This window comes from Notothenia rossii (genome assembly GCF_949606895.1).
Source record: "Notothenia rossii genome assembly, chromosome: 6".
NCBI lineage: Eukaryota > Metazoa > Chordata > Actinopteri > Perciformes > Nototheniidae > Notothenia > Notothenia rossii.
Window position 1 is genome coordinate 73,651,029 of NC_136909.1, and position 12,136 is coordinate 73,663,164.

Consider the following 12,136-nt stretch of genomic DNA (forward strand, 5'->3'; position numbering starts at 1 on the left):
TTTGTTGATGTAGAGGGACGAGTCAACAAATCAACGGCTTCCTATGCCAAACTCATCACACAACGCTCAAACTGTGCTGCACTGGCTCATCCACACAGACAGATATAGACAGGAGTTTGCACACATTTGTAAATGCTTGCAGCACACAAATATACATGCAGCTATACACGCCTGTGATTAACCTAATGGTTACACTTTAAAAACACAGGTTTGTCACTGATGTGTGTGTGTGTGTGTGTGTGTGTTTATTTATCTTTACCAGAAGCTAACATGATACAGTCACTCAGTTCACGTCCAGCAGCTAGGGGGCTGCCTGATTTAATTTTTTTAAGGCTAAGAATAGACTTTTATAGGTTTACCCACACCAAAGCAAACACCAACACATTTTCACAACAACAACAGAGGCAGTCAGATCAGCCAGAGCCAGAGCAAACTGAATCAGCTATTACAAACAAGCAGGGTGATTCTTAAAGACAAATACAATGTACCTGTCTTTATGTTTATCAACATCTTTTTAAAATAAAAAAATGAAGTACAGCGTGAAAACAAACTCCAGTTAGACTACAGGAACAGCAACAGCTTACTCCACAAAGCAACCCCTCTATAAATATGACATGAAACCGCTCACGTTTTACTAGCCAAGCCAAATGTTTGAAGAGAGCAACCAAGTACATTTTTTCCAAGGATTATAAATACTTACATACAAGTTTTTTAAAGGAAAATCATGTATGCATGTACCATACAATTGCCAGTAGTGACAAAGGTTTGTGGCAGGCCTTAAAGGTAAAAACTGGGTAATATATTTGTCAAAAGAACTACAAGGGAGGGGGATTAATGTATTCAGACAGAGACACAATGGTTGCAATAAGTCATCCTGTCCTTCCAGAAAATTATGGCTTTATGGGCTTCCTGTCAACAAGCATGCCTTCCGAGAAGATACCGTATCAGTGAGTGCATGTATATGTGTATGTGTGTTATGACCGGTCATGGTCAATGACAAATAGCAATCATTTAAGTAGTGTCCTGTGTAAAGGTTATTTCTCCAAGAAAAGGTCAAAAACATAAGGCCATCATAATCATCAGATTACAATGAACTTTACAAAATATGTAAAGGATGAGTTGCCTCTCATTTTCTGAAATATTATCAAAGACTCCGATGTGGTGAGGCAGTTAGGCCTAACCTTGAAGAATAGCCTGTGCTATGTCACCTTTAGTCTGTGTATGTGTGTGTGATTAAGAGCAGGGGCCCCTCAGAGCACTAATGACAGCTGATGATAGGCTGAGAAGAACAGCTCTATGACTGATGAAAGCTGCTGCGGCACTGAAGCAGAGAGAGGGGTCAGATTGTGGCTGTGTGGACCACGGCACACAAAAGATAACACTAATGACAAAGCTATTTCACCATTCAAATTCACACATGCTTGGCCAACACGCTGACGGCTAATATAAAAGTTGCACTGGAACGAAATACAAAAAATATTTTCTAAATCAGCTTCTTACGGGGGGTTGTTAAAATCCAACCTGATTAGACCCATATTAGCAGAGTTCTGACTTTGTAATGCTTAATAAGTAAAAAAACAACTTTGTAGCTTATCATAGATATGACTTTATGTAATGATAATGCAGAATAGTTTTAAACCTATTATTCTTAGGATGGTAGATTTGCCAGACTCTTCTCGTGTAGGGTGTGTTTATCTTACATCTTTTCTATCCTTTAAGTTGTTACAGTTCATGGGAAAGATCAATAAATCATATGCCATTATAGGTTATCCTATTCGTCCCTATAGTTCACGGGAGTGGGTGCCTGGAGGATGACATTAACCGTTACCATCTGGCCATTGTGGTCACTAAAATAGTTGGATCAGCAAAGAAATGCCATTGCTATGAATAAAGTCCCATTTTTATTAAATGGGCCATTTTGGATTGGCGCCTGAAGCAGTTTTATCCACCAACTACCAGCAGCAATTAATACCACAATAATGTAATCTCTCATGAGTGCAGTTAAACTTTTCAAACAGAGAAGCAGACACTCAAAGAATAAGATGCCAGAGTTCAAACTGTTCTAATGTCCGATACAGTTAAAAGGTTTAATACTTATTCTACTTTGTATTTTGGCTACCCAGAGAGCACTTTGCTTTAAAAGTGTACCATATAAAATACTTATTTGTGGACCCAAATTAGTTGGATCTACAACTATAATAAACCAGGGAATACTTGAGGCAGGTTGCAGGACAGCTGAAACTAGGCTGTGACCGATAATGGCCGACTCCATCAACTATGACTTCAAAGGCCAGCCGAGTCTCTACTGTATAGCCTCGGGCAGACTACTCATCAATCAGGAGACAGCACTGAGGTGGTGCTATACATGCAGTAGATAGCATCATACATCAAACAAACTCTGGAAATGCTACCCTCCTTTCTGGCTGCGTCAGAAAGCTATCTGGTTTTAGCCCACACACGGCCTCGCATGTGGAATGCTTATATACAAGTTTTTTTCTAAACTGTGAATTTCCATGATCATAATCAGTGTTACAATCTCACCTTAAAATCAACACACTGAACATATTGGTTTTAAACTCATATTACGAGTTGACCTGTAAAAAATAGGATTTGACACCTGCTGCCGCTGGACATAGTATGTGAAATATTCAATACTGGCATATCTTGCTTGATATGTTTTTATTCACTCATGCCAGTGCTGAATACTTTGGGAGTGTGAGAAGGGAGTATGTGCTAAACCCAAAAAGTGGGTGAGAGCCAGGCGGGTCCTTCTCTCACCTGACAAGAGTTGGTTGGAGCTGATCCATCAGGACTTATCTGATGTTATAAACATATAAACTTCTGCAATGTTTGGCTGTCTGTGTGTGTCTGGTGAAGAGAACATGGTCAGTTTTAAATAGAAGAGACACGTAGTTGATTGGAGACACCAAGCTGTACACTTTAACCCCACTAATCTCTCTTCAAAATCATTACTAAGTAAAATACAGCCTTGCTTTATACTGTCCATACAGACAGCACTGTGTACAGTAGGTGTCAGCATACAGATCTCTGTTGATACAGCATACACAGTCAGCAGAGACATCCTGTATGTATTACAAAGGACATGGCACCAGCGATCCGACACACCACACAGTCTTCAGCCTTCAGGCACAAAGAAAAGAAGCCTCATGGTGAAATGCTGTAATTGCAGCTTAACTGCCCAACAAAAACAAACAATTTGGTCATATCCTGCAAAGATGCAAACAAACAAAGGAAGGGGATGAGGACTACACCATTAAATATCCAATGCTTTCATTTCAAGCACGCAGAGGTGGAACCAGGTTTTGCAAGTCACAAGTAAGTCTCATGTTTGTGAAGTAAGTTTCAAGTCCTAAACAAGCTATAAAGGATCTTGCTACAATAAAATCCCGACAGTAACCTAAAGATAGTCTTTGGCTTTGGGAAAAATGAATGTTTGACTTAGTCATGTGACTTGAGTCCAAGTCATGTGAATGAGCCCACACCTCTGCAACTACGACTTTCTAGTGACAGTAGTACACACACATTCCACTCATACTGTTACATACATTAAAGTTAGATTAAATAAGATTAGGGGGAAATAAATGAAGTCGATAACGTATATGATTATTTTCTACAGATTTATGAAAGGAGCCAGATTGAACAAACAAGACAGGAATGAAAGTGGACAAAAACTGTAGAGAATTGAGTCAAAGAGAGGGGGGGGGGGAGACCAAACCGTGGAGAAACGGGAGGGAGAAGGGCAACGTCTGAGTGTAGGAGACCCAGGAATGTTAATCCTCTTTGTATGTCTCCCAGCAATGATTAAACTTTTCTAATATCAGGCATGACAAGAAAAAACAGGTCACATATGGGTCAGCTGTGGGATAAGAAGAACAAGACAAAAGCCAGTGGTTATTCTCACAGCAGAACAGCATGTTAATCACACAATGCAAAGCCACAAATAAGTCGGTGTAACAGCCTGCGGGGCATTCATGCACAGAAACAGAACCAGAGCCTGTTGTTAGTTAGCATGTCTCATTTCTACGCTGGACTGGGTGTACATCAGTGGTAAAGTGGACATGCATATTTGCACCCTAAATGAAAGCACGCTACATTGAGCTGTAACATGCTGGCCTAGTTATCCATTCACCACAATAGTTCGAGCCATGTGACATATGAAATACATCATGCCTGTTGCTACTGTGTGAAAATGTCCAGAGAAGCTGGCAGGCTGAGTGCAGGAGTCACAGAGAACCACTTAGCGGCTATGCTAGGCTAATCACAGGTGAAAGGTCAGTGCCAAACTGTGTGTGCTTAACCCCTACACTTCCTGGAAACTCTTCTCTCTGGAGGAGGATGAAGAGAGGACGAGCGCACATTTTCCACAGCTCGGGAGTCCCTGAGGCTCTGGACACTGGACATACCCTTCTTTTTCGCTGCATTTTTTTCCTCCCAGTCTCTCTTTTCCCTGCTTTCACCACTTTCAATGAGCTGCATCATTACCAGCCGATTTAAACACAAGGCGGGCAAAGAGTTACACGGGGAAAGTGAGGGGGCAAGGGTGGGTTAAGGGGGGCATGTTTGTGTCTGTTACGCACTGGTGTCAGCAGGGAGACAGATTGGAGAAGTATTTCCTTGCCTGTCAGAGGAAAGACCCTCTCACAGGAGGGCTCAGACATCATAAATTATCTGTGATTCTTTCCATGCCCCTCTCTCTCTCGTCGCACTCTCTCCGAGCCCAAATTCTAGTCATAGTGTCGAAAACAATCTGATTCATAATTTCCCCTGAGTGCCTCTGTGAATTAGCCCCTCACACAGCTCAACAGGCCTCACTTTCACATGGTGTCTTTTCATCAGCGTCTGTGGTCACACACCCAGTAACTTCCAAGCCCGTCTGGCACCCAGAGCACACACACACTCTGGACAATCTTCACTGATACTTCGTTAAGCTCTAACAGTGCCATTTATCTCTGGGATCCTGTCATGTATTACTATGCTAAGTATTATGTTCAAGTACTGTTTTACTGGGCCTTTATTGTAAAATACCAAAGACACCCATACACCAACTCAGGCGCTTTCACACGCTCTCACTTGGCTCTATATATATTCTTCAATCAAAAGCAGCAGAGCCCTGATCATTAACATTCTTACATTGAAGGCCAGTTTTATCACTCCAACCACACAAGGCAATCGCTCCCTTTGAAGTCGGGTTATAGTCAGCATCAGCTCTCGTGCCAACCCTTTATCTGCAGGATGTCAAACTACTGCTAATCTACTGAGAGCTGTGAGAAGTTGCCACACGTGTCTCCCACCTAGCTACGCAATGGACCTTATCCAACAAGGAAGAGCAGAACTAATCCAGTCTGGTTGTTTGAGGGTGAGATAGACACAGAGTGTCTGCTAAGTATCTGACAGACGGATTTACACCCTCACCTCTGGACCAGTTCACTCATCAGTAAATACGTTCTTTGGATTCTTTGCTGGATGGGGAAAACCCCCTGCACACAGCAGATATAATGTACAAGGGATGTTCACACATACTGAGACAAAATAAGATACTGAATAAAAACGTTATCTAAAAGAGATACATGGGTTTCAGCCAGTATTCATTTATCCTTCACATGACTGCCCTCTTCTGGTCTAAGTTTGTTTAAACTAACTCTATAGTCCATATTTAAAATGTATAAATGAAAGAGGGAACATTTTAATTGTTATTTATTGTAATGCAAAAATAATTTAGGTATTCTGCATCCTACAAATCCTACCTTGAACTTTAGCTATCGGTTGTAACAGTGCAATGGTGCTCTGCATACATGTGCTGTTGCTCAACTCCCAACAGGAAATATTTGGAATTTTACATTTGTTTTCGTTCCTCTCTGATCTCAGTGGGCACATACTGTAGCTGATTTGCTTTTTCATACAATGACACAACCCTAGCTGTAGGCAACAGTACTTCAGAGTTCTTAAGTTTAAAAAAAATATCTGTGTAGCTGCGTTACACGGTGCACAGATGCGTTTGGGGATGATAGGTCTAAACAGGCTGGTGACCTGTGTACGTCCTGCTGTATCACAAACATGTCAGCTGTATAAAGGGCCATATCAAAAGAGCTGGTCTTCTACTTGTGGACTTGATGCACTTTGGGTTCACCCTCAACCCCCCTTTGTTTGACTTCCTCCCCTCTCAGGTGCTGGCAGAAGCAGAGAGGGTCCCATGTGTTCACTCATCTGTCCCTCGACACACATTCCCTAAACAAGCACTCTCCAAAACACTGCTGGTTGCCATGGCAGTACTACTGGCCTGAGTAAATAAGTGGGAATAATGTCCTTAAAGGGGAGTGTTGAATGTGGTAGGGGCAGCAATGTGTCTGTGACACGGTACTGCCCCCATGGGAGAGCTGCCTGGCAGAATCATTACAGTCTGTGCAAACACACTGACGTCTTGACTGAAGTCAGCCCTGCCACACACTCACGAACATGCACACACACGTTCATATTAATATTAGTTAATTTGCATCAGTGTTATGCAAATTTTCCCTCCTGGCCTCTGTAGCGGAGCCACATGTCCATTATTCTAATTGCATATGTAATTGCATTTGTTTACAGGATGTATACTTGTAGATCTCAAACAAACCATCTCTGCTGTCTTTTATCTTGTTTAGTCTGACACAAACATGCAACAAACAGGTAAAGCATGTCGAGTTTGGTTCATTATTTCCCCCGTATATTTTTTCCAGATGCTACGTCACTTAAATTGAAGATAGCTTGGAGCATCCAGATGCTCAAAAACAGGTTGTGAGTCAGCATCAGGAAATTAACAAATTACAGTTTATCCAAACAAAGATGCAAGCAGACCTACATACCCATGGACATTAGCACCTGCTAGTCTCACGCAGTGACTGTCAGGTGAGCAAATTTCTTGTACAGTTATAATGAGGGTGAAGTAATGCAGCAGTGCACACAGACATATTAACAGAAACTCATACATGTACTTATCACCCTATCATTTGAAGTTCCTTCTTTTAGAAAACTGCAAAAATGTACACCAAACATCTCCACGCTTTTGAACTGGTCCTCACAAAGATAGACATTTGAGATCTCACACACGCCTGCACGATGACTACTGAAGCAAGTAAATGCCAATAAGATATTAATGGAGGAATGTAAGACTTTGTAAAAGTTTATTCTTTACTATTCCACTGCGGTTGCATTTTTCAATCTTAAGGCCCTTTCCAACTGCAGAAAGAAGACACTAATGCACACAGTTACATCTGGCTTTTGTCTTTAGTGAGAAAAGTCAAATAGACATTCATTGCCAGGGGAAATGATCCTTTACTAATGAAGGTATTTACCAGCGGCACCTAAACTGGAAGTGATGGAAACATGACAGTGGCGGTCACGCTAATTTACATTCTTATGCTGGAGCAATGCCAAGCCTCGAGTTTGAAGTGAATATAAATTCAGATACAACAATTATGATCATTTATATATGTACACAATGTACAATTCATATGCTCTCCTAAATGGCACTATTATCCATTGAGAAGAAACAGCAAACAGCATATATCTTCAGAAAAATATGCTTCATTCAAACCTGACAGAAACCAAATAAAAATCATCAAAACGTACTGATTACTGACCATAATTCTGGGTCTGTCTACCAAAGATATACATATATGTAGACTCTTAACCGCACTGGTTGCATATAACAAAGTACAGCTGTACATCTTATTGGGGTTTCTTGAAGTATTCCTGTTTTAGTTGGCACTGCTGTGTATATATGTGCATGCATCATCCACCTTGTGTATTTATGTGTGCTTGTGTGATTGCAGTAAGCTGCACAGTTTGTGTGGTGCACTCGTGGAATTGTTATTGCATATGCGATACATAAAACAATGATTCATGGAAATCTGGAGCACCGCAGATGAAAAAAATGTCTCTGTTCATTTAGGGATTTAGTTAATTAGTGATATTGTATTATATTTAAGTATTCGGCCATAATACGCAGGTTTCAGTTGAAACAATTTTTGATTGAGTTCGGCCTTTTTTCAATGTCCCCTCAATTTTCTAAATTTCCAGTTTCAATGCCAGCTGTCTTTAAACCGACAGAAATATAATGTAATGTACTGCAATTTAAAATGTCAGTTTTGTCAATGCAGAGGAACGATGATAAAGAACACCTTTATGAGATTTATGCTCCACATGTGAACAGCCTATGCAGTTTTAAATTCCATGTGAAAACATAACGAAAAGGCTAGAAATAAAGTTAACTGTAGTTCCTTGGTTACCACTAGGTAGCTTAAAAACAATCCATAAAACACACCACTGCACTTAACAGACACACATAAAGCCTGGCTGGAATACCCATCGGACCAATTCACTTGCATGGCAGAACTACCCATTGCATCACCATAAAGCAATGACACCCTGCTCTATCTAAATCATTTGACCCTGCCCAGCCCTCACTCATGGGCCATGTGGGGGCCCCTAGGCAGCAACTAGCCAAGTCCAGTTGGCCCTCCATTACGTAAATAATTATCCGGGGTCCAAAGACCACATCTGTAGCTAAACAAGACCTCCAGGCCTTAGGCGAGTCGGTTTGCCGGCCGTCATGGTCAAAACATGCTGCGCCAGAACAGCTAAAGCACCTGGGTCTATCTGCATCCCATTTATCTGCTCAGAGAGGTTTGAATGAAAAAATAATAGTTCTGTTGATCCAAACAAAGAAGAAAGGCAAATTACTTTTCTAAGCGATTTGGAAAAAATATGTTTCTTGTATATATATATATATCCATTATGTTTTGACCTGGGTTTAGTATGTGTGTGTTAGTTTGTTAATTATTATTTGTTTATGATTATTCTGTATCTCCAAGCCTACGTGAATATTAACAACATGAGCACTGACACCATGGCCCTTTCTCATTTCATCAAATCCCCCTCCTCGACTCCTCGGTCCTCCGGTAGTGACCCGGAAATGAATTTCAGCGCGCCATGTTGAAGTTCATCTAATTTCTCTAAATGCACTTCGAGGACCGAGGATCGAGCGTCGAGAAGGCTCTCTGGAGGAGCTATAACCGAGGATACACTGATGGGTCCTCCACGGTCCTCCACGACTCCTTCGTGGATGCATTTCCGGGAACAGAGATGTTTCAAAGAGTCGTGGCGCACGGCCGGACTTATCCCAGCCAATCACAGCTCTGCATGCATCCCCTGGATATTATTTTATTAACTGCTCTCATCGCGACGTGATGCTTACAGTGAGAACAACTGTGAGGTCCGTGCAGAAAGCTGAGCAGTGTGTATAATATATATCACTCAGTATAACAGGACTACTCTCTTTATTTGCTTTAGTTTAGTCGATATCTACAAACAAAGAGTCGATATTTTTCTAAAACCATTTAGTGCTTCACATAATAAAATACACAACGGCTGTAGCCTGTTTTAGGAGCTGTAGTGCTTGTGTGTGGTGTAGGTGTGTGTGGTACAGTGTGTGCGTAGATGCAGGCAGCAGACAGACAGGTCTCAGTTGGTTTGGTGTCCTCTGCTTACTTTTAATACTTGTAAATAAAACTTTTGGCCCGTAATTTATTTTCCTCATTGTAGCGACCAGAGAGGTGAGAGGGGGGGATATATCCAGTCTCTGATAGTGTTACGTTATTATCGGTTATTATGCGAGTGCTCTGTTTGATTCTGAAATTGTATATATTTATATAAATATATACGTGTGTGTGTGTGTGTGTGTCCGCATCTGTAGCCTGTTATTGTCTCATTATACCCCACTGTGAATGAATTAAAAGTAAATATATAAGTCATCATGAACACATCTGTCCATCAGACAGAGGGCTGATGTGCCTACTGTCATCATTAATGGACGTCTCTTTAAAATGACCGCTCAGAGGAGAGGAGTTCTCATTTCTCTAACCGCCTGCTGCTTCCCCTCCTCTCTCCTCGGTTCCCCTCCTCGGCTCCTCCGCTCGCATCTCCTGTGGGCGGGACTAAGTATCGAGGATAGGAGTCGAGGAGGGGAGTTAGAGAAATGAGAAAGGGCCCATGAGTAAGGATTGTGTCACTCTCAGCAGCCCATAAATCTCCTCCCCGCCCTGTCCCTGGCTGATGACACATGTCTCTGTTTTGCTAAACATCTTGTTCCAAAACTTGACTTGTTCCAAATTCAACGCCAGTAAGGAACACATTATCATTAGCACACATAGCACTTTGCTTATATACCGTATTCCCACACAAAGAACAGGCCCATGTGCTGAGAACACACACGCTGACACAGGGAAACAAAGAATAAAAAGGCACAAATCCTTCTTTATGTAATCATAGTTTTCTAAGTTGCTACACAGTAGTCCAACACTCAGTGGGAACTTCAGAGAGGACAGACACTCTCTCGATTGTACAAAACATATTGAGAAGAGCTGCAGATGTGAAGCAACAGATCACAGCAGCTGCCAAACAGAGAAAGCTTGTGTGACGGTATGGTCAGCTTAATTGCACCTAGAGATCCATCATGCAGCAGGCAGCCGTTATCAGCAGCTATGATGGATATACAGCACAGCACAGGAGCAGGAAAGCAGACCTTTTCCCCGGACGCCTTAAATCCACACAAACCGACATAATTGAAGCGTAACCCACTGTGAAGAAGACGTCTTCATCACAGTTGGCAAAGGGGCATGGTAAAAGGCACACTGAGGGGAAAAACATGAATAACTTGTAAGTTGACATTTCTGCTGGACATTGGTAAAATAAAACCCAAATCATTATTTTACCCAAGACCGTTTTATTTTTCATACTCAACATAACAATGCTGTGCCAAAGTAACCTGCTTACCCTCTCATTCAAGGTTGTGGAGTTCCAAACAGAGCAACAGAAAACTGCAGCCTTAAGCAGAGGCTCAATCAGTGGAAACACCTGTGCTCAATTGGAGCGTACCATGTAGTGCATGGGCACGGATGACAATATTTGTATTAAAAGTGTAATTGGTTAGGGCTTCTGTGGAATATGTTGACCTATTTGATGTATTGTGATTCATTAGTTTAAACTACATTTTGAATACATTTGTAGGTAATAAGAATAACAGTAATTCATTGTATAAATAGTTGATTGGCCTTTGGGGAGGGGCTTAACAGATATAAACCTCTGGCCACAAGTGATTGAGTTACTCTGACTGGGGCTGTAGAGCAGAAAGGTACCGGTTTACGTTTCTTAGAGCGGTATCTACAGTATTAATGTTTGTTTTTCTTTCTATTTTGGACTATACAGTACATCCTTGTAACTTAGTTTTTTTGGCTTTTAATAAAGCACTTACTGTAAGTATGCATTTTGTGTGACTCTAGCCATCTTATTAATTCCTTAGTTATTGCATCGGCCCTTTTTGTAACACACAGAGAAGTGACATTTCTGATGGCTGTATCATCTGACATTTTTCCCCAGGATTCCTTAATCGGTTTCCACCTGAGAGAAATCAATCACTGCCACCAGACCTATTGAGAAAGGGCCAAACACATCAGAGAGGACCAGCTCTGTGCAGGTGTCACTCATCTCAAGGCTAAACACGCCAGAACTGATATTATGGATATTTAATTAGCAGAATAAGACAATTATACAAACATCACACAAAGCGCACATGCAGTGGGGTTAGCATATCACTCACAAGAAAATCTGTTTAATGGCTCTGACAAGCATCTACTTCCATTTATCTTAGACTGTCTGTTTAGACACATGCGGGGTAATAATATATGTTCTGTTAATCAAGCCAAATTAGCCATTTGGCTAACCTTGAGGAACTTATTTGAACCTTGACTTCAGTTTTGACTGCTCTTGAAACTTTTAACAAAACATTCTTGGGTCAAAATGTGTCTAACATATTTTCCTTTGCCTTCAAATAAATTCAACCTAGCAAATAAAAGGAGGTATCATGCATGCTTTAACATTTGATGCTATAATTATGATATTTAAACTGGCTGTAATGTCCACACACACTTGACGGAAACAAGACAAAGGTGAGTGAAGAAAAGAAACGTGTGCCGGTGTACATTGTATTTTCCTTCATGCACTAAATCTAAATATTGCTGCTTTATTTTTGATTCGACAGTATGCTGTTGTTGTTTGTGTGGTAATTGAAAATGAGTGGGTG

The 12,136-nt window shown here is 41.2% G+C and overlaps 1 protein-coding gene and 1 long non-coding RNA gene across 3 annotated transcripts in view; both read right to left on the reverse strand.

Moving 5' to 3' along the window:
* Positions 1–12,136, reverse strand: part of LOC307043438 (uncharacterized protein) — a 134,691-nt gene that overhangs the window by 33,628 nt on the left and 88,927 nt on the right. The window lies entirely within an intron of this gene.
* Positions 10,290–10,912, reverse strand: LOC307044186. The gene is made up of 2 exons (XR_013809558.1): positions 10,831–10,912; positions 10,290–10,688 (listed from the first exon to the last, which is right to left on the reverse strand). It is a non-coding gene; the product is annotated as an uncharacterized lncRNA (long non-coding RNA).